The sequence below is a fragment of the Danio rerio genome, chromosome 5 (assembly GCF_052040795.2).
Source record: "Danio rerio strain M-AB ecotype USA chromosome 5, GRCz13ab, whole genome shotgun sequence".
In the NCBI taxonomy this organism is placed as follows: Eukaryota; Metazoa; Chordata; class Actinopteri; order Cypriniformes; family Danionidae; genus Danio; species Danio rerio.
The window spans coordinates 28911226-28933178 of NC_141025.1; positions in this window are offsets into that span (position 1 = coordinate 28911226).

Sequence of the window (21953 nt, forward strand, 5' to 3'; positions counted from 1 at the left end):
AATCATCTACTTCTAGTCATGTCTTGACCTGAAGCTTCATAAACAGACTTTGTTTAGCACGGAAGGCCAGTTTTTTGTCTTTTAAGAAAAGCAATTAATGAGGCATCCAGAACTATACAGGCAGTATGGCTGGTAGTTTGCCAGTTCTGCTAAATCTTGGCCCCAATACTATTCACATTCCTCTGTCGTCTTTGCCTGCAAGCTGAAATTGAGGCCAAAATGACTGCGCAGCCGGAAGAAGCATATTTAGAAAGAAAAGACACTAGGGGTAATATTACTCATATCTCAGTGAAGTGAGTCACACTCTTGCTTCTGAACCCCTCAAAATGACTAAACCTTACAAAAGACGTAAACATGTATTTTTGTTCAATGTTTTATTTAATTTTAATGGTTACAATTATTATCACCATAATATATCATAAAAAAAAGTATTTTTGCAAAAAAAATGTGTGCAAATCAGGGCGTCACAGTGGCTTAGTGGGTAGCGCTGTCACCTCACACCAAGAACATCAAGGTTTGAGCCCCGGCTGGGTGGTGACCCCTGATTAAGGGACTAAGCCGAAAAGAAAATGAATGAATGAATGTGTGGAAATCTATGTCTGGCATGCAATGAAATATTGTTTTGAAAAATGTTGATTTCTTAGGTAAATGTAACTACTGTATATCATAACTTGTAAATGTATTATTAATAAAGACTTTGTCATAGTCATGCATGACATAAAAATTCAAAATGATTATTTCCTAATCTTAACTTAATTTCAGTTTATTCATGTTATAATGGTTTATGTGACTGTCCTATTTTATTTAATAATTTTCATTCATTCATTTATTTTCCTTTGGCTTAGTCTCGCCAGAGGTCGCCACAATGGAATGAACCGCCAACTATTCCAGCTTACTGTATGTTTTACACAGCGAATGCCCTTCCATCTACAACCCAGTACTGGGAAACACGTATACACTTTCATATTCACACATGCACTCACAGTCTACAGCCAATTTAGTTCATCTAATTCAACTATAGCACATGTCTTTGGATTATGGGGGAAATCAGAGCACAGGGAGAAAACCCATTTGAACACGGGGAGAACATGCAAACTCCTTCCATTTATCAGTTATTTATCATTATCAACTTATCCTTAAAGGGATAGTTCAAACAAAAATAAAAACCCAGTACTGGGAAACATCCATACACACTAACTCACACAATCACCGAAGCAGCACCCATGCAAACACAGGGAGACTCCATACACAGAAACGCCAACTGGCACAGCCGGGACTCAAACAAGCAACGTTCTTACTGTAAGGTGACAGTGCTAACCACTGAGCAACCGTGCTGCCCTACTGAATCATTTTGACTTTTTATATAAATTTCAACTCAGTTCATAATTACTTTAGATTAATAATTTTGACTTTATGTCATAATTCTGGCTTTATATATCAATTACACTTCTGCATAATTATGAAAATTGTTTGGAAACTAATTGCATTTTGAACCATTAATGATTACATGGTGCATTTGTTAAATTATATGTATTTAAATGTAGGTCAGGTTTTGACTACAAATTATGAAACAAAGTATTTTTAAATAACACACCTTTTAATTAGAATGAAGGAAAATGAAATGAGGAAGACTGAAAGCAAATAGGGTCAAATCTGATTCTACAAAGACTGAAAAAATAAAACTTTATTTATAAATTTATAATATGGAGCAAAATTTGGCTAAAATGTAGTTTTAAAAAAATCGATTTGTTGATATGTAAAACAATGCCTTTCTAATTAAACTTTGTTTGTTTGTTTAATTAATTAATTAATTAATTATAATATTAGAAAGTCATTTTTTCTAAATGTTTCTGGAATAATCCATAATGAGGAAAAATTGTCATTACAATAATAACAAGCAGCAACAATCACTGAATAATCCTCTTTTCTCAGAATTTGCATAAGACATAACTACCAGAGTCTGTATAATTGGTCAACAAGGCTACAACACACACTACACTGGCCACTGGCAAACAACCAAGACTGACAGCTTGTGTTTCCTCACACTTCCACACACACACACGCACACACTCAGCATCAGGGACAGGCCTGAGCAGTAGGATTACATGAGTCATCAGCACTGCTCCCACACACACACAGGCAGTATTACACTCTCCACCAGCCTGAACTGGCTAAACATTCACCCGTTCCCTATATCGCACTGTGCTTTGCCCTCTGTTCCTGTTTCCCTGCTGCTCTCTATCAGCTGCCCAACTCTATATATGCGTGATATCTCTAAGTCAGATGACAGCCAGATCCCTTGTGCTTTCAACAGCCAATCTCAGGCTACACTTACAGTACTGTTTTTGTTTTAACGTGACATTTTAAACACAAGCAAATACAAGCTTTTCCATTATGTTTCAGAAAATATTCTCCATCCACACTACACTACTGAAAATGCATGTTTAAAGCTAAAGTAGCTATGCAATTATAGTACAAATATTTTGACTATATACTGTACAAGTAATGTATAAAAAGTAAATAAAATGATTGTACTGACGTTCATTATAAGCATTCAGCTTGTTTCGTTGTACAGAAAGAAAGAAAAAAAGTCACATTTAATAAATATCTGGGGTGAAAACACTAATTCTAAACATTTAATTTCTTACACAATATATTATTTTAGACTACTGAATATCAATTAAAAGTTAATCTTTTGAACTGCAGACTTAAATTTACAACATCAGAATTCGACAGAGCAGAGGTCAAGTCCCTTAATACTGCAGTTTATAATCGAACATAATCGTCCCTTAATGTTGTTCATAACCGTAAATAAACACCCGCAAATCCGAAAATACAACAAACTTTTAAAAAAATGTACAGCTATAAACTGGATTAGAGAACTGCATTTGAGTCTGAGCCCAAGCCCATTGGGGCCCAACTTTTTTATGCCCCTTGGGCCAAGCTTCAAGCTAATTTTCATGTCATAGCTACTAATGTCAGACTTTGGGCCTGCTTTAGAAAAAAAACTTTTTTTTTAAAGTTTAATGAAATCTAATGCGTGCGGTCCAGAACTGCTAGTGATGCCTTGCATATAGAGATTTCCAGCCACTTGCAATGGAAAACAGAAAGAGAAAAAATGACAACGGCGAACTTAAAACTGTGAAAAATGCTAGACTTCTGGTCAACTTCAAATAGTGACAACTTTAAATGATAAGCCAACTGGTTATTAATGCACAAATTGAGTAAACTCACTGTGGACCACACACATACCACTCGATGTCACTTAAAGAGGCTAAAACTTACATTTAAAAGAACAAACAAAAGAAATCCAATAATGTCTCAAATTTATTCTGATAAAAAACAAAACGAAAAACCCTCAACTTTCTATTAAATACAAATCTGGTCTACTTTAATGGCTGTAAGAGTATAAGATGTTTGGCTTGAAAAAAGACAGGCTTCAGACCGGACTCAGACCAAAAATTTTGATGAGCTGTTGGGACACGGGCATGGTTTCAGCCTGTGCGTCTCGGGCCAGGGCCGGGCTAGGGCTTAGATTTGAGGCCTAAGCAGGGCTCCAGACTTTGACCTCTGTTGTGTCGGCTTTTGATGTTGTAAATTCAACTCTGCAGCTCAAAAGAATGACTTTTAATTGACATTTTAGTAGTTATTTAATAGCTCTTATTTTCTTATACTTGTTTCTTTAATTTCTGTTTACGTAAAGCACTTTAAATTACCATTGCGTATGAAATGTGACAAGTAAATAAATTTGCCTTGCCTTGCCTAAAATGTGTAAAGGTGTACCAAAAGTTGTGTGTACCCGCTAGTGTAAAAGTAGCCTATAAGTTACAGTACCAGAGTGAGCCAAAACTAGGCCTGCACAAAATCAGTGCCTGCAGAGAAACTGAAGAAAACTCCACAAAAAAAAAATTGTTGAAGGTTGTTGAACCCTTGATTCAATCTATTGTTTAAATTATGAAATTTGTAAATTACTACACACTTAGTTGGACTTACACATTGCTAAATTACTATGATAGCAAATATTTGATTTGTGTAAAGAAGTCATTTTTAAAATAATATTTTCTGTCTTGTAATGGATAATAATACAAATCTCACAACCCAAAGGCTATGAGCATAAAATAAGACATAAAAACACAATAGATATTCAAATCAGGCTTTCTGCAGGTTTCACTAAATTAAATTTAAGACTTAAAACATTTTAAGACCATTATGGATCAAATTTTAGACTCATACAGGGCTAAACGCTAAAGTATTTTTTTTTTCCAAATGGCCCAGATGGAAAATATTTATATTTGCTCTGTCATAAGAATTATTATAATTTAAAACATTTAATAATACAATGACAATTTATTAATAACAAATTTAAACATCAGAAATATAACTTAGAAAATATTTTACATTTTGTGTCACAAGCAAGCTCTAGTTACATCAACCTTCTAAAAAAAGGCCAGTGTCCTCAGCAGTAAATGCATGGGGAACTTTTAACAAATATTATTATGAGGAAAATAATTAAACAATGATGGTAAATAGAGTTAAAAATAAACTTTAACCTTTTATTTTATTTATTTTTAAATAAATTTTTTTTTTTTTAGATGGATTGTTAGTGATTGTATGGGTGTTAATGGCCAGATTAGGAAGCTATACATAAACAAAGAAAAACAAAGACCTGTTTAAAAAGATTTAAGACCTACAACACATTATTTCAGGAAAGTTAAGACTTTCTAAGGCCTAAAACTCTGTCTTAAAAGAATTTAAGACCCAATGGACATCCTGAAAATATAACAACTTAGATCAAGACAAAAATAATGAATCAATTATTCATGGTAAGTTTGAAGAGGTGGTCTTCAAGCGAATTCCATAAGGGGTGCTGGATATATTACAGTGAATATGAGGCTTACTGTACTGTAGCTTTGTTTATCAAACAATAAAAAAATCTGCAGATTCTGTCTGGCCCTAGATTACCAAGGTCACAGTGTCAGGCACTGAGACATGTTTTTCTCTGTCTCTCAGTGGGTGGTTTCAGTGTCTTTTTCCACAAAGCCCCTCACTGTCTCCAATATCCCACACCATGAGCCGCTCGCTCTGTACTGAGCGTCCTGATCGCTTCACTAATTGCTCTGGGTCTAGGAAGTGGTTCTAGGCGGATTCTTGCTTCAGGACAACAATGATAACATGAAGTACATCATTGGTTTATCACCATGTCCTAGAGCAAACTGTTCTAAAATAGTGTCTAATTTACTGACACAATTGACCATGACACACATACACAAACATTCTGGGTTAAGCTCTATTTATATGACCTGTGGCATCAGCATTGGTTATCACAGACAATAACTTTAACAGTCAGTGTGACAAAACAGTAACATGCGTGCAGGATGGTCATTAAATAAAGAATGAATTAAAAGGATAGTTCACTTAAAAATGACAATTCTGTCATCATTTACTCACTCTCCACTTGTCAAAAACCTGTTTGAGTTTCTTTTTTTTCTGTTCAACACAAAAGAAGATATTTAGAAAAATGATGGACAGCTGTAAAGTTTCGAAACCACTTGAGCATGAAGAAATAGTGAGTAAATCTTCATTTTTGGGTGAACCATCCCTTTAAGTATTCAATTCAATTCAATTCAGCTTTATTTGTATAGCGCTTTTACAATGTAGATTGTGTCAAAGCAGCTTCACATAAATGGTCAGAGTAACTGGAACAGTGTAGTTCAGTTTTTAGTGTTTAAGTTCAGTTCAGTTCAGTTTAGCTCAGTTCAGTGTGATTTAAAATCATTACTGAGAGTTCAAACACTGAAGAGCAAATTTATCAATGCGTAGCTCTACCAATCCTGAACCATGCGAGCCAGTGGCGACAGCGGAGAGGGAAAAAAAACTTCACCTGATAGGTGTGAAGAAAAAAAACCTTGAGAGAACCAGACTCAGTTGGGCACAACCATTTTAATTTCTCCGCTGGCCAAAAGTTATGTGCAGAGCTTCAATCACCGCGGTGGGACTGAAGTATAGGTTGATAATGATATATAACTGATAAATGGAAGGAGTTTGTATGCTCTCCCCATGTTAAAGTGGGTTTCTTCCCCTTGCTATGGTTTCCTCCACAATCCAAAAACATGCGCTATAGTTGAATTGAATGAACTAAATTGGCCATAGTGTATGAATGTGTATGTGAATTTGAGAGTGTGGTGTTTTCCAGTACTGGGTTGTAGCCTAAAGGGCTTGTGCAGGTAAAACATATGCTGAAATAGTTGGGGGTTCATAACACTGTGGAGTCATCTGATAAATAAAGGACTAAGCCAATAGAAAATATATGAATGGAATAAATGGATAAATGAATAAATGGAAAAAGAACTAATTATAAAGTCAAAGACAAGACATTATATTTTGCATTTAGTAATTTACTTTAGCATTTACATTTGCTTTGGTGTCTGCATAAAATTATATTTACAATTATGATTTATATGCACAAAAACATTAAATGCAAGTACAGTGTCTACTTTGATGTTTAACAAAATCATTTTGAAAATTAAACATAAAAATGTCAACAAGTGAAAATATTTTCCATCTCAATTCGGTTAAACAAACAGTACATATTATTTGTGCATGTATGTATTTGATGTATATATTTCTTTTAAAAATGTATTTGCTTAATAAAATGTACGTATGAATGTGTCTATATACATAATAAACCCAATATTTCATACATATATTGTAATATAATATACTGTATATAGATTCAAATATAACATGAGGGTCAAATATTCTGACAATTTCAAATAACTCTGTGTTGTGATGTTATTGTAATTTATTACCGTTTTTAATTTCACTTTAACTTTCAAGAATTATTTTTAAATTCTGTGCAAATAAACATTTATCAGTGTTTAAAACAGTTGTGCTGTTTTAATTTTAGGTGGAACAAAGATAGATTGATAAACAGAAAGCTCAAAAGAACAGCATTTATTTGTAATAGAAGGTTTTATCAATCATATTAATTTACATAAGTCATAAATTACATAATTACAATCTTTGTAGGCATTTATTGTCACCTTTAGCCAATCTAAAGCATCCTTGATGATTTATGAGATTTTTTAAAATTTAAATGTTAAATTTATAAAATGTGGATAAGTTATTTTAGTGTTATAAAATAAATTTATTGAAGAAATCTGTGGTTCATCATAACCACTACTGTTGCTTATCAGCGCTCTGGAGAGTGTCTGTGTTGTAAACAGTAGCCACAGTGTTTACACAGTATATGGTTATAGGAGAGCATCATCATGGCTCTGCTCTCTGTGAGCTACTGTTCCTGACAGAGTAAACAGGAGAGAGCGGAAACCTGACCAAACACAACTCAGTCAAAAAAATTGTTGACTTTGAAAATAGTTTGGCACACTCTTCAAAAAATAATTCTGAAATTCTTCACTTAAATTACAAGCTGAAAACTTACACACATGTATCAGACTGTCACAGTCACAATAAGCAGAACACGTTCAAGAGCAAACTGCGTCACAATGCGGCTCCATTTACAAATTGTCCCTAAATGACCCTCATCAACGATGAGTAAACCCTGACTCCTGTAGCCGCGTTAGCTAATGTGAGATTAGCATTAGTCTATCGCTGAGGGCCGAGACAGCTGACGTCCTCATACTGTTGACCAAACAGGAAAACATTTGAAAGGGCAGAGAATTTCTCTTCAAACCTTGTAGCAGTTGACTGGACTTATTTTTATCCACTTTCGAGAACCAACAAGTCACACACACTGAGCAAATAGGGTGTTTCCCGACACTGATTCTTGAGTAAGATCAAGCTTATTTAAGATGAAAATCTAAACTGTTGCTTTGGTGGTATCTCCAAGAATTATTTTTTAATATGAGACACTGCAGGCAGTTGTCAATTTTAAGATTTTGAACTGGCTTTATTATTTTTTTTCTTTATGTCACGAAAATCCCTAATAAGCACCTTCAAAGGTTTATTTTCTGATTGAAAGAAGTATCTCCCTATTTATGAAATGATAAAAAGAGGTTTTTAAAATCCCATCATTAACTTTGATTCTGATATACAGTTGAAGTCAGAAATATTAGCATCTTTTTTTATTTTTATTATTTTTATTTTTTTTATTTCCCAAATGATGTTTAACAGAGCAAGGAAATTTACAGTTTGTCTGAATTTTTTTTTTTTTTTTTTTTTGGGCTGGAATAAAAGCAGTTTTTAATTTTAAAACACAATTTTAAGAACACAATTATTAGCCCTTTTAAGCTATATATTTTTTGATCTACAGAACAAACCATCGGTACGCAATAACTTGCCTAATCACCCTAACCTGCCAAGTTAACCTACAGTAAATACCCAAGTTAAGTCTTTAAATGTCACTTTAAGATGTATAGAAGTGTCTTGAAAAATATCTAGTAAAATATTATTCACTGTCATCATGGCAAAGATAAAATAAATAAGTTATTAGAAATGAGTTATTAAAACTATTATGATTAGAAATGTGTGGGAAAAAATATTTTCTCCATTAAAAAGAAATTGAGGAAAAAATAAACTAGGGTGCTAATAATTCAACTACATATAGAAAATAACACTCCCGCTCACCAAAAAAAAAAAAAAAAAACTCATGCAAATAAGTGAATTATTAACAGAATAATTCCAAGGAAAAAAAAAACAGCATTGTTAATTTTAGAATATCTATAAGCTAGTGTGCTCTGAAACAAAGACAGAATTTGCAGCTTGTAGTTTGTCACTTCCACCTAAATGGATCAACAGTTTTTTCAGTCACCTCATGCTTCAGTTTCTCATCAAATTGTGACCAATCAAATGCTCTCTAGTATCTGGCTTGTTCTGCCCCCTTCAAGACGTTTCACATTTGATGCACTTAAGCTTAGGCACAAGCACTCTCACTGGCAGATCTGTGATAAAGCAAAACGTTATTGGCTGTTTTTTTTTTTTTTAAAAGAGGAGGAGCTACACTATGTTGTACTCTCCATGTTTCCGTTGCAATTATGTCAAACATTAAATAAAAATGCATGTTTCAAAGCACTTCACGGGAAAACTTACCAACAAAAATCTTTACACTTTTTTTATGTAAACAACCAAAAAGTGAAAGTATAGTGATAAGTATTATTTTATTATTTTACCCTATTCACCTGCCTTAGATTATATTTACTTAAAATAAGAAAAAAAACTACTACTAAATTACTAAACATATAATATTACTAGGAATAATAATAAAATAATTCTAATAATGTTGTATCTATAAAATTAAACTGATGTCAATCTTTAGGCTTTCTAGAAGGTTCAGGCCCTGTCAATGTGTCTGTCCGTCTTTCTCTCTGTGACCTGACCATGACGGGCCAGATCTTTCTGGAGGACAGCCAGAAGAGAAAGAGAAAGAAGAGCCTGGAGCCCGAATGCCGGCATGTTATTGTTCATCCTGGCCAGGGAACAAGGTCGAGGAAGGCTGCAAATCCCTGCCTGCCAAAAGGTTTTGACCAGCAACCCACACCCCGTCAGCCGTTTCCTATGTTACTTAATAATAACAGCTCTATGCCAGAACACTAGAGAAAACACTTGGAGACTTTGGACAAACACACAACAGGCTCTGTGTCAGATGTAAATCATTTAAACAGCTTAGTTTGACAGACATCAAACATTACAAACCTGGCAGAGGCATTCTTCAAGTGACTTGTAATATATATATATACACACAGCTGAAGTCATTTTTAGCCCCTTTGTTTATTTGTTTCCCTAATTTCCCTTTAATAGAGAGGTGATTTTTTTCTAAACATAATAGAGAGAACACATTTCTAAACATAATAGTTTTAATAAATCATTTCTAATAACTGATTTATTTTATCTTTGCCATGATGCCAGTAAATAATATTTGACAAGATATTTTCTAAGACACTTCTATACAGCCTAAAGTGACATTCAAGTGCTTAACTAGGTTGATTAGGTTAACTAGGCAGGTTAGGGTAATTAGGCAAGTTATTGTATAATAATGGTTTGTTCTATAGACTATCGAAACAATATATAGCTTAAAGGGGCTATTAGTATTGACCTTAAAATGGCTTTTAAAAAAATAAAAACTGCTTTTATTTTAGTCGAAATAAAACAAATAATACTTACTCCAGAAGACAAAATATGACCAGAAATACAGTGGAAATTTCCTTGCTCTATTTAAACAATTTGGGTAATAATTAAAAAAGATAAAAATTCAAAGGAGGCCTAAAAATTCTGATTTCAACTGTGTGTGTGTGTGTGTGTGTGTGTGTGTGTGTGTGTGTTTATAGTGTAAGATTTGTTTGATATAATTTTAATGTTTATTATTATTATATTATTATACACAACGAAAAAATAAAGACTTAAAGGAAAAATAAAGACTTTTCGTACACAGTGTAAATACATAATCTTACAAATATGTTTAAAAATAATAATAATCTGATTAATTTAGATAAGTGCAAGAATTACATAGTTCCTTTGTTAATTTTATAGTTATTTTTTCAGCATGGATAGAAAGAGAAAAATGTGTCTATCATTGCAAATGCTGCACAGTAAGTAATGCATGAACAATTATAAAAACATTTTTCATTATAATATGTAATAAATTTTATCAAGTTATCATTTGATCACCCAGATCAAAGTGCTTTCTGATCTCTCAGAAAAGTGTTTAATAAATGAGACTTAAAACAATGTCATAAGACAACTGTATACAATAAAATCAAAAACTAAGTGTCACATATTTAGTATTCATAGGAATTTTAAAAAGTTGCTCCAACATAAATTATGTTTTAAATCCGCACAGATTATTTAAGATGTTGTCAATATGTCAATAATGTATGTTCAGCAACTATTAATACTTAATCATAAACTTCTAAAGGTGACCTATTAAGCCTCTTTTTACAAGAAGTAATTTAAGTCTCTGATGTCTCTACAGAGTTCCTAGAGCAGGGGTGGGCAATCTCGGTCCTGGAGGGCCGGTGTCCTGCACAGTTTAGCTCCAACCCTATTCAAACAGACCTCCCAATAGGATTCAAGTGATCTTGAAGACACTGATTAGTTTGTTCAGATGTGTTTGACTACAATTACAAATAAACAATACATAATGTTTTTATAACTATTTGAAAATGTCCCTTTTATCCAATTTGATCCAAATTTTGGTGACATCACTTTTAATGTGCAGTATGTAAGTTTAAGACCCAGTGGTTGAACTAGGTATTACATTCCTGGATCGAAACAAACGAAAGTGCATGTTGCCAGTTTGAAAAACGAGTCTGATGACCGAGCCTAAAGGCTGATATAAGTCTTATTCTAAATAAAAGTAATAGCACGCGATAGCAGGAATATCTTCCATATTAAAATTAGATTTGTTGTCTAACCAACAGCTCGAATTGATATATTAGAAACAGCTTCCATTTCTTGCAGCTGAGCAACAAAAAACAAAAATTACCTTAAGTACACCTCATCTGCTTTATTCAGTGTTAAATGCTAAGAATGTGAGTTTGAACGCCATTTTACATGACACTTATTGCCATACTACTGAAAGCAGCAGCAGATAATTCACCTCAGATCTTGAAAATAAAATAAATTGCTTGAAATTGAACTTTAGAACTCTGGAATAATGCAAACCACAATATACTATCAGTCATTCAGCATGTACATTTAATAATGTTAAAGAAGTTTAATATGTATTAATTAGATTATAATCCTTACCATTTCGTGAGTAATTGCATATTCTGTTCTTCTGAATAGGAAGGTTCAACCGGAGGTCGCATTTCAGTCACAGGCGCATGCTTTGAGATCCTTTCTGAATGTATGAATGAAATGCAGTTTTCCACCAAGGTGCTGAAAAAAAAATCGGTTAAACTGGCATTGGGCAGGTTCAAAGAACCAAAACAAAGACAGTGTTCCGGCTCAGAAAACACATTTTTAAAGCAGAATTTCTGACTTCAGCATTGTTTTCAGATAAACAAGTATGTTCACTTACCATGTTTCTTAAATATCTGCAAACACATTATGCTATTTTATACTTTAGAAGAGTCAGAAACTTACATACAGCACTTTTAATTTCAAATTACATTGTGCTCTCTTCAAAAGAGGGCGGAGCTACATGTACAAGCACCTATGCATCAACAAAGTGACAGATTCACAACAGGACTAAAGTTATCTCTGTGGAAAATTGAAAATGTAAAATGAAGTGTCTCACAACTCCTAAAACTCAACATCTATAATCCTCTTAGCCATTGTCGTTGACTTCACTCGGTTAAAACTCTAATGGCAGACGGCTGCTTCTCACTCAGGGCTGTTCATGCTAATGAGAGACAGATTGTCACTAATGGGTGGGGCTTTGGTAACACATACATAGAGAGAATGCCAATCAAAGTGCTTCTGCAGACTGTTTTTTTTCAAGTGTGATTATAAAAAAATATTAATACATTTTTACCTTTACGGCTATCTCCACACACACTTGGCACACAACTGTGTTTAAACACCTTATAAAAGTGATTTGTGCATAATACTACTCCTTTAATACCTAATATTCATAATAGTCATATGAACATTTTCAATTTCACTTCTGTACCATCTACATTACAAAAATATGCCCATAAATCAGTGCAAGCTACAAGTCAGGGAGAAGCAGAATCTGTTTGAAACAGCAAGTATTTGTTGCAAAATTTGTACAAAAGGAAAAGATCACTTGCGTCACACAGGCTGCTGAAACTGGAACTTTAATAACTACATCAGCAGAAGCTCGTAAAGAAGAAGCACAGCCACATGCAAGAACATCCGAAACTCATATTAAGGAGGAAGCCTGACAGACAGATATGGGTCCGGGACCCCTGCAGTTCCACTCAACCAAAAACGGGTGATGAATTAGCTGTAATTAACCCCTATCCCCTCCACTGTACCACTGCACACCCAGCCTGCTTTCTGCTCGATGCCCTGCTCAAATTAGCTTGAGAAAGCGTGTTTTAATTGGGTTTAATATGGGCGCCTGGAGCGGGCACTGTGCAATGAGTGGAAAACAAGGCCTGGTAAGCATGTCAGCAGCTTTAAAACCAGCCACAAAGAAAAGAATCAGTCTTGCGGATGATTTCACTCACTAGAAGAGCCTTGGATCTTAATCAGGAGCACAGACAATGGGGGATGCAGGTCACCGAGGTAATAACAACAGTGCAGAATACACACAACACATGTGTATCCATTTGAAGTGGGGGATGTTAACTTAATTAAAGTTAAATACCCAACCAAAACACAACTTACTGTATAACTTACAGAGCCACATGTGTTTATTATACCATTTGTTGTCGCTGGAGTTGATCATTTAAATTTGCAGTACATACAAAAGGTACTATTTTAGTGTGCTCTTGTTCTGGCTCATATATGCAAAGTTTCCTGTGTTTGCACTGTGGGGTATGCAGTATTTGACTGCCAACTCATTGTCCTCACAGACATGAACAAATGATATACTGAACATGAACTTCATGACCAATATCACACTCTTAGCAGTGAGATAGGGCTGTATATTGGTACTGGTGGGAGGCCTGCTTTACTGCCCCCCACGAGTACTGATATACAGACAAATCACACTGCTACAAGTGTCAAATTGCATTTATACAATAGTTCAGCAGCATAATCGAAAAAGAAAATCAAACACAAGAGTCTCAGAAATCCTTTTGTATGAGGAACTACTTTTTTCCGCCACTTATTCATATCTGCAGCTGACGTCAGAACAGCAGAAACCATTGCTACTTCACAAACTTAAGAGCTAGTATTTGAACAATTCTCTAGCGTAATATCTAAAGTGATGACAAAACAGGTGATTTTGCAGACATTTTAAGATTATAAGACTGAACGGCATGAAATGTCATCAATCTACAGAGATTTCCGAGTAGGCTATTTCCCTGTTGCAATCAGGAGATCACAATAATTAACTCCAAAAATAGTCACAGCAAAGCAAACACTACCAGTTTCTGTGGTATAAATACAGCACTACAACATATAAAATGGAGAGATTGACTCAGAATGTCACATGATTTATAATGTTTTGTTCAGCTGTAGTTTGAAACTTGCGCTAAGAAAATGCTTTTTTTCTCTCCACTAAGGACTTATTATGCGGTCTCTGTCTTCATCTTGTAGCAGAACGTCAACAGTCACTTTCTTTGGTCTGCTCACACAGGTTAATGGCATCCAATGCACTAAATCCAATGCTCTGAAATGATAAATATTTTAAAATAGGCACAATCCTTATAAATAAACTGCATAGTTGCAATCTAAACAACAACATTCTCTACTAAAAAGCCTCAAAAGTACATTATGTTGTCCAACAGCTGCAATATTTGTGGAAAAGTGTAGAGTTTCCTCTGCTTGTTGCTGTATGTGGGCGGAGTAATACACAAGGGTGAAGGGTGAAGAGGCGGTACAAGTGCTGTTACTTGCAGAATATTACACGGCTATCAGCCAATCAGATTCAAGAACCAGACAGAACTGTTGTATATGTTGTGCCGTTGTTTCCAATTTGAAAAATGTACTCTAACCCAGTGGTTCTCAAAGTGGGGGTCGGGACCCCCCGAGGGGTCGCGGGGCAATGAAGGGGGGTCGCCTGCTGATTTCCAAAAATCTATTTATTTTTATTCAACCATAAGAATTAACATATTTTATCCATAACTATACTGAAAATAAAAATAATTGTTTATAGTTACTATATACTATATAGTTACTATAGTAGCTTATAGTTACTAGTTCTATTGGATTGCGACCCCTGGGGTAATTACATTATATTAAAGGCAGCAATAGCGTCAGATGCATTTTGATTTTATAACATCAGGTTATACTTTCTGGCACATTTAAAGCACTGACACAAATTTAATTGGTGTGTCTGCATCATTGCATGCAATGTTTCTGTATTTATCAGAGGATATTGGGGGTCGCGAGTCACTGGCATTTTTATTTTGGGGGTCGTGGGCTGAAAAGTTTGGGAACCCCTGCTCTAACCCATGTGATAAAAACACAAAAAAACGTACAATAAGACAGCACTTTCTCCTGAAATGACAGCAAATGAGACGTTTGGACTGTTTCATGAATCAAACAAGCCGCAGACACTGTATGAATACTTTTTAAAGCAATGACATCATCCAGAAGCAGACATCTGAGAGATGAGATCTCCATCACTTAATCTCTATAAAACAGAAAAGAGAGAAGACGAAACAAATCACATCAAACATCTGCTCGTTTCTTTTTCTCTTTATAGCTTTCAATAGCGACTCTGAAGGCTGATGCAGAAAGACAAAAACGTACTGAGAAATGAAACATGGATGTTTTCACTGAAGAACTGAGGGTTCAAATTCAATTTTAATAATTGTTTATAAATATGGAAAACAGTCTTTTTGCATAAACTTTTGCATCCACTTTTTTTCATGTAAAATAGTTCATACAAATCCCACGTATAATCTATGCACCATATCACTGTAAACACATTGATCATGTGCTTTGGTAAAGTGTGCACGTGCACATTTACATATGGACGTTGTCATCACTAATAGGTGTGTCCTAGAAGTTGGTATCTGACATGTAATAGGAAACACACTGTTCTCCAAAAAATATATATATGTAATGTTAAAAGAGAATCTGCTAGATGTTTTCCGAATAGTGGTCATTGAAAGCCCTCTTGTGGACACAACTTTTCAGTTTTTTTTTATTGATTTATCAATAGAACATTTTTATACAGCTAGAAAAAAAGTTATACAAACAAAACAACACAAAATCATTGAATATAAGGTAACATTTGTGTGAGAAATTTTTTTTTAAATTAGAATTCTCAAACTAGTTGACATTAAAGAACAGTTCACCCAAAAATAAAATTCACCCAGTGTTTCATCACATTAGTACAGAACCCCGGAAGGGACGCAGTGGAGGAGAAAAAAATTGGCTGGGTGAAAAAAAAAATAATGGGTGAAAGAAAAAAAATGGGTGGGAGGAAAATATATATTTCTAAGTTTTTGCGTACATTTGAGTGGTTCCAAACTTTTTTTTTTTTTTTTTTTACTGTTGAACATAAAATAAGCTATTTTGAAGAAAGCTGAAAACCTTACTGTTGATTTTCATAGTATTAAAAATAAATGCTAAAAAGAAGTCAAAGGTGAAAGGTTTTCAGCTCTCTTCAAAATATCTTCTTTTGTGTTCAACAGAATAAAGAACGCAAACAGGTTCGCAAGTTAGGAGTGTATAAATGATGGCAGAATCTTCAGTTTTTGGGTAAACTGTCCCTTTAAAAGGTTTGGCGACACTGCCACCAAGTGGTCAAATGTTGTAATTACATATTGATCAGACTCAAATAAAAATACAGTGCAACAGTGCAGACATTGACCATCTATCTCAATTGATCTCTATATCTCAGTTGATATCCAATTGAATGATTTTTTATTATTTTAAAAAGTCTGTTGCTCTGAATACACATGCAGACAAACCACTGCAATGGTAAACCGCTGTAATGACAAAATGATTGACCCAAGTAGCCTAACAGAAAACTACGTTAGCGGAAGGTAACATTACTGAACTCTTAAACTTTCTTTTTAAATCTCTTCTAAAAGGCGGAGTTGATAGAACCACATTTGCTAATGCAATTGCTAATTTATTATAACTGGAGTACATTTGTAATCTGAAGTATCACTTGAATCACCTCAGTCACAGCAAAGAGCATAGAATCACCAAGAGGTGATACTCTAGTGCAATTTGGGAAACAGCCACTATACAACGGCCATTTTGGAATGAAAACTCCAATAGAATCACAGCATATTATAAGTCTGTAAAATCGACTATTAATGATTAGTGATAGTAAGGGTTGTATTGTCGTCTTTCAGGATGTATCTCAGCTTTAATGCGCTTTTTTAAATAAATAAATAAAAAACAAAGTTCTATAGTGTCGCCTCTTGGTCATTCTAAGCTCTTTAGTCACGGTCCCTGTAACTTACATTTTGTATGTTGCGTTTAAGCTTGCACTTCTGTGGCATCTGCCGTTGCTGAGCAACCATTAGTCTCTCAGAGAGACCACCACCTAACAAACCCTTGCCGTAGATGTCATAATAGATTTATTTGCGAAGAAAAACTTTGCTCTGTGTTTGTCTGAGGTAATTACTCCCACATTATAACTGAATTGTGTGTATATAAAGGATATATGTGTGCATATGAATCATTGCTTGGTTATTGTCGCATGGCGTAGCCTAATATTAAGTTCTAAGGGATAATGTGTGGATTCGGCTCTGACATACAGTAACTTCTGGTGCGCTGCTTCAACAGACATCATTCTTAAAGGTGACCTTTTTTTAAAACAAAATCTGTAGATTTCCTGCACAGCCTTCTGGTTGAGATTATGTATTCACAATACCATTATGGGATGTGTCTCAACTGTATATTATATTATCCATTATTTACTATTAATCTATACATTAACTATTAATATTACTATTTAAGATACAGTTCAGTGCAAATTATTTGTTATTATTTCAAAATACACACGTTTTGACTTCCTTCAGATAGATCAAACATTATTTAAGGCAGTCAACGCCTCCCTGTAATGTGCACTGTCCCTGTCAGTCTGAACACAGTTCATGCGTGAAGCTCTCATATCTGGTTATAGGAGAACGGTGAGGTGCATGAGAAGGGTCTCATCTCATCTTGAGAAGGGTCAAGGGTCTCAACTCTCTACTAGCTGGGCTTCCAGCTAACTCTATCAAGCCTCTTCAACTGCTCCAGAATGCAGCAGCACGGGTTGTCTTCAATGAACCTAAACGAGCACATGTCACTCCGCTGCTAGTCCGTTTGCACTGGCTGCCAGTTGCTGCTCGCATCAAATTCAAAACTCTGATGTTTGCCTACAAAGTGACTTCTGGCCTAGCACCTTCTTATCTGCACTCACTTCTGCAGATCTATGTGCCCTCCAGAAACTTGCGTTCTGTGAATGAACGTCGCCTCGTGGTTCCATCCCAAAGAGGGAAAAAATCACTTTCGCGAACGCTCACGCTCAATCTGCCCAGTTGGTGGAATGAACTCCCTAACTGCATCAGAACAGCAGAGTCACTCGCTATTTTCAAGAAACGACTAAAAACTCAACTATTTAGTCTCCACTTCACTTCCTAATCTGCAATTGCCTCTTTGAATATCACACTAATTGTACAAAAAAAAAAAAAAAAAAAAAACTACTAACACTTCCCTTCTTAGACTTTACAGACCTGAAACTTGCCTTTAGTACTTATTCATTGTTGCTCTTAGTTGTGTAAATTGCTTCCTTGTCCTCATTTGTAAGTCGCTTTGGATAAAAGCGTCTGCTAAATGACTAAATGTAAATGTAAATGTAAACCACTGACATGCCAATCGCTATTATCACCCTGGCAGTGCTAAATAGCTTTTAATATTTAAGTTGAGTTTCAGCTCAAATTTGCAAGATATATTTAATATGTAAAATGAATAAAAATAAACTTGGTTTAAAATGTTGGCAGAAACATTATTATTGTTCATATACCAGTCCTTTTAAAATAACAGTGCACAATACACTACTTTTAAGTTCATTGTTGAATTGACTTTTTTTATTATTATTATTGTTTCCCACCACTAATTCAAACTAAAATATAACATTTTCTGCCTATATTTTTGCTGTTCACTATAACACAAATAAAGACAAAAATGTCTATAAGAATGACAAGGGTTAACCAGATAAAACAATAGGACACACTTTCCTGATGCACACAAATGAGTAATAATTCAGTTAACTTATCTATGAATAAAACAAACGGCAGATGTAATATTACTTCTAAATTGATCAAATTCGTCACTACAAAAGTGTCATACAAAGACAGCAGGATAAGCTAGTGTTATACAAGTTCCTATAAATGTTTTACAAGGTACAAATGGTGCACAGTCTAGAACTGTACACGAATCTATGAATGCACAGGACAAATAAATGCTCTAACAGTAAATCAGAGGAAGAACGTGGACGCATGATCTCCAAGCAGGTCTACACATGCCTTCTAAATCTGATAAAGAACTGTCTGTGCTTTAACTCACAAATGATCTTTGCTGGATAACTCAAATACTAAAGGATTATTTAAAATCCAGTATAAACACATTATCCTCATGAACATAAAGCAGACAAATAAAAAATCCAATAAAGATTCAACTTCAAATATTAAATTAAAGAGATGGTTCACACAAAAATGAAAATGACTACATAATTTACTCTCCTTCATGTGGTTTTACACCTTTATGAGTTTCTTTCTTCTGTTTAACACAAAAGATAATTCTATGAAAGTCAATGGGTGCTAGCTGGATTTTTGTAAATATCTTTCTTTGTGTTCAAACAGAAGAAATGAACTCAAATAGGGTTTTGAACAGCTAAAGGATGAGTCAATTGTGGGGTTAACAATCCCTTTAATGTTTTAAACAACTACAAACAATCAAATTATTCGAAACTTCAACACACCATGGAAATAAATCAACGAAAGAGCAGCGTCTATTCCGGACTCCACATGGTTTCATAATAAGATTTTGAAAGTGTGTGATGACTTTATAAAGAGCATTTAGTTCATGCAGTGAATTCAAATCTTACATCATTTGTAACGTTAATCATGTTAAGGATATGAATGTGCAGAGTGTGAAAAGTTTTTATTGGTTTTATTGACCTACTTATTAACCTTTATAATGATCCAGATGTCATGCTGTTCATGCAAACGTTTCTATTCATGACAGAAGAGACAGCTGAGCAACAGGTCACAGCAGGACAGAAAACAGGAGGAGGAATAGAGAGAAAAGCGCCACTTTGCAAACACATACGGCCATAAAATGGACACTGCATGACCTTTCCACTCCAACAAGCGAACAATAGCTTTGTTTGAGGCATCAGGAGAAGGCACAATAATTGCAGTGTTGTCCTTGACTTGACCTTGTGCATTAGAGAAGAAGAACAAGAATGCATTTCAGTGGGAGAGGAAATCACACACTAAAGGAGCTGTTTATATAGAGATCACATTACACATTTTCATGCTGACATCTTTGTGAAAAACACAAAAGCTGAAGAAAAGGGGAAGGACTGATGAAATGCACTTGGAAGATTATTTTGAAATTTACCCGATGACCAAGCAATGTCTACAGGTTATTCAAAAATGGATTCGCAAGTCATGAATGAAAGTTGATAATACTAACAATAATAAACAGCAAGAGAGTAAAGCGAAGGTAAGTCAAAGTTTTTTGTTTTGTGTTGGCTTTCTGTATTCACCTGCAAACAGTCTGTGCAATTATTATTATGCTACAAGCAATATATGTCTGTTCAAATTAATTTTTGTTATTTATTTATTTGAGCATTCTTGATTTGATCATTTAAAGTTGGAAATGACACCACTTGCAAGTTTTTTTCATTATTTATTTGAGTAAAACAATCTTTTAATTCCTGGCAACTATTGATGGCAATTCCTTTAAAATGTAAAATAAAAATGTTTTCAGGATTCTTTACATTATTAGACACACATTATCATAGTCTCAAGTCCTAGAAATAACTGACCTATTTTAAATCTTATATTTTTAAGTAAAAAAAAAAATAAAAGAAAACATAACAAAAACTGTGAAAATAGTATTTGATCAATTTTCAATTTCACGTTTCAATCTGTCTTTAGGAGAAATACAAACAGTAGAGACTGCTTTTCTGTTGACTGCTATTTCTAGCAATTCATTGCAAATGTTAACCTTGCAATGAAAAAAAGTTTTTACCAAAATAGGGAAACTCTTTCTATTTTTTTTTTTTTTTTGTGTAAAAAAAAAAAATGTCTCTGTCAATGTTTTCATATGATAAAATTTGATTTACCAAAGTCACATCTGTCACATCAATAACCAAGAGATGTCATATCCACAATGAAGCTTTTTCCTCATAAATTCAAAAATCTTACATTAAATAAAATCAATCATTTTTGTTCTATAGTGTGTCAACTTTTATCATTTTATAAGCATTATTTATTTTGGGTTGTGCAGTTTAAACTTTCTACAAAGTAAATGTTATACTGTAAACTGTAAACCTTTTTAGGTCACATCCATAAAGCATTTTTATTTCCCTCATTTAGGATATAATTCACACTTAGCTGATGACTGGTTATAAGCTTGTTTGGCATGCATGTCAATAAAAAAAAAATTGTAAATAAATGCAGCCACTAAATAATGTGAATTGATTGGCGCCATCAACATTGCTAATTCACTGCCCCTCTCTGTTTTAAGCATGTGCTAAATAGATGTTTGACCATTATTCTATTCTGCTGCACCTCAAATAAATAAATGCATTTTGAAGTCAGCTTTTCAGAATCTAGTTTATTTAGCACCTTCATTTTGTTTTGCTGGTTAACTTACAAGGGTCAAAAATCTAAATGATTTTGTGGATGTATTTTGCAAAAAGATACATCAATATAAGAAGCTGAATTAATAACATTGTGGCTCTAAAAGGAATATGGATAAACTATATTAGGGTCTGTAGAGTGTGTATGTAATGCCTTTTGTTCAGTTTATTCCTTTGTCTGTGTTTTTAAAATAAACTTGGATTTGTGTTTAGTTTGCATGTGTACTTGCTGATTTTATTCCATGAAATAAATTGCAATATTTTAAGAGTAATTAATTAAATGAATTAAAAGCACAATATTTCATTTACCAGAAACAAAAATATAACTTTGCACTGAGTTCTTTATTTATTTTTTATTTTTTGTGTGGTCTCATCAGGCCACCCCTAAAAAAACAATTTCTGAGGACACCACTGATTTGTGGCTAATGAAGAATTGCTTTATGAGGGAAAAATACTGTTGGCTAAGAACTTGACTATGGTGCCAATTTTGTTAAGTCAATTGCATGTCGTTGGTCGGTGGGAGGAATCTGGAGAACCCGGGAGAAACTCATGCAAACACAGGGAGAACATGTCAATTCTGCACTGAAATGTTGAC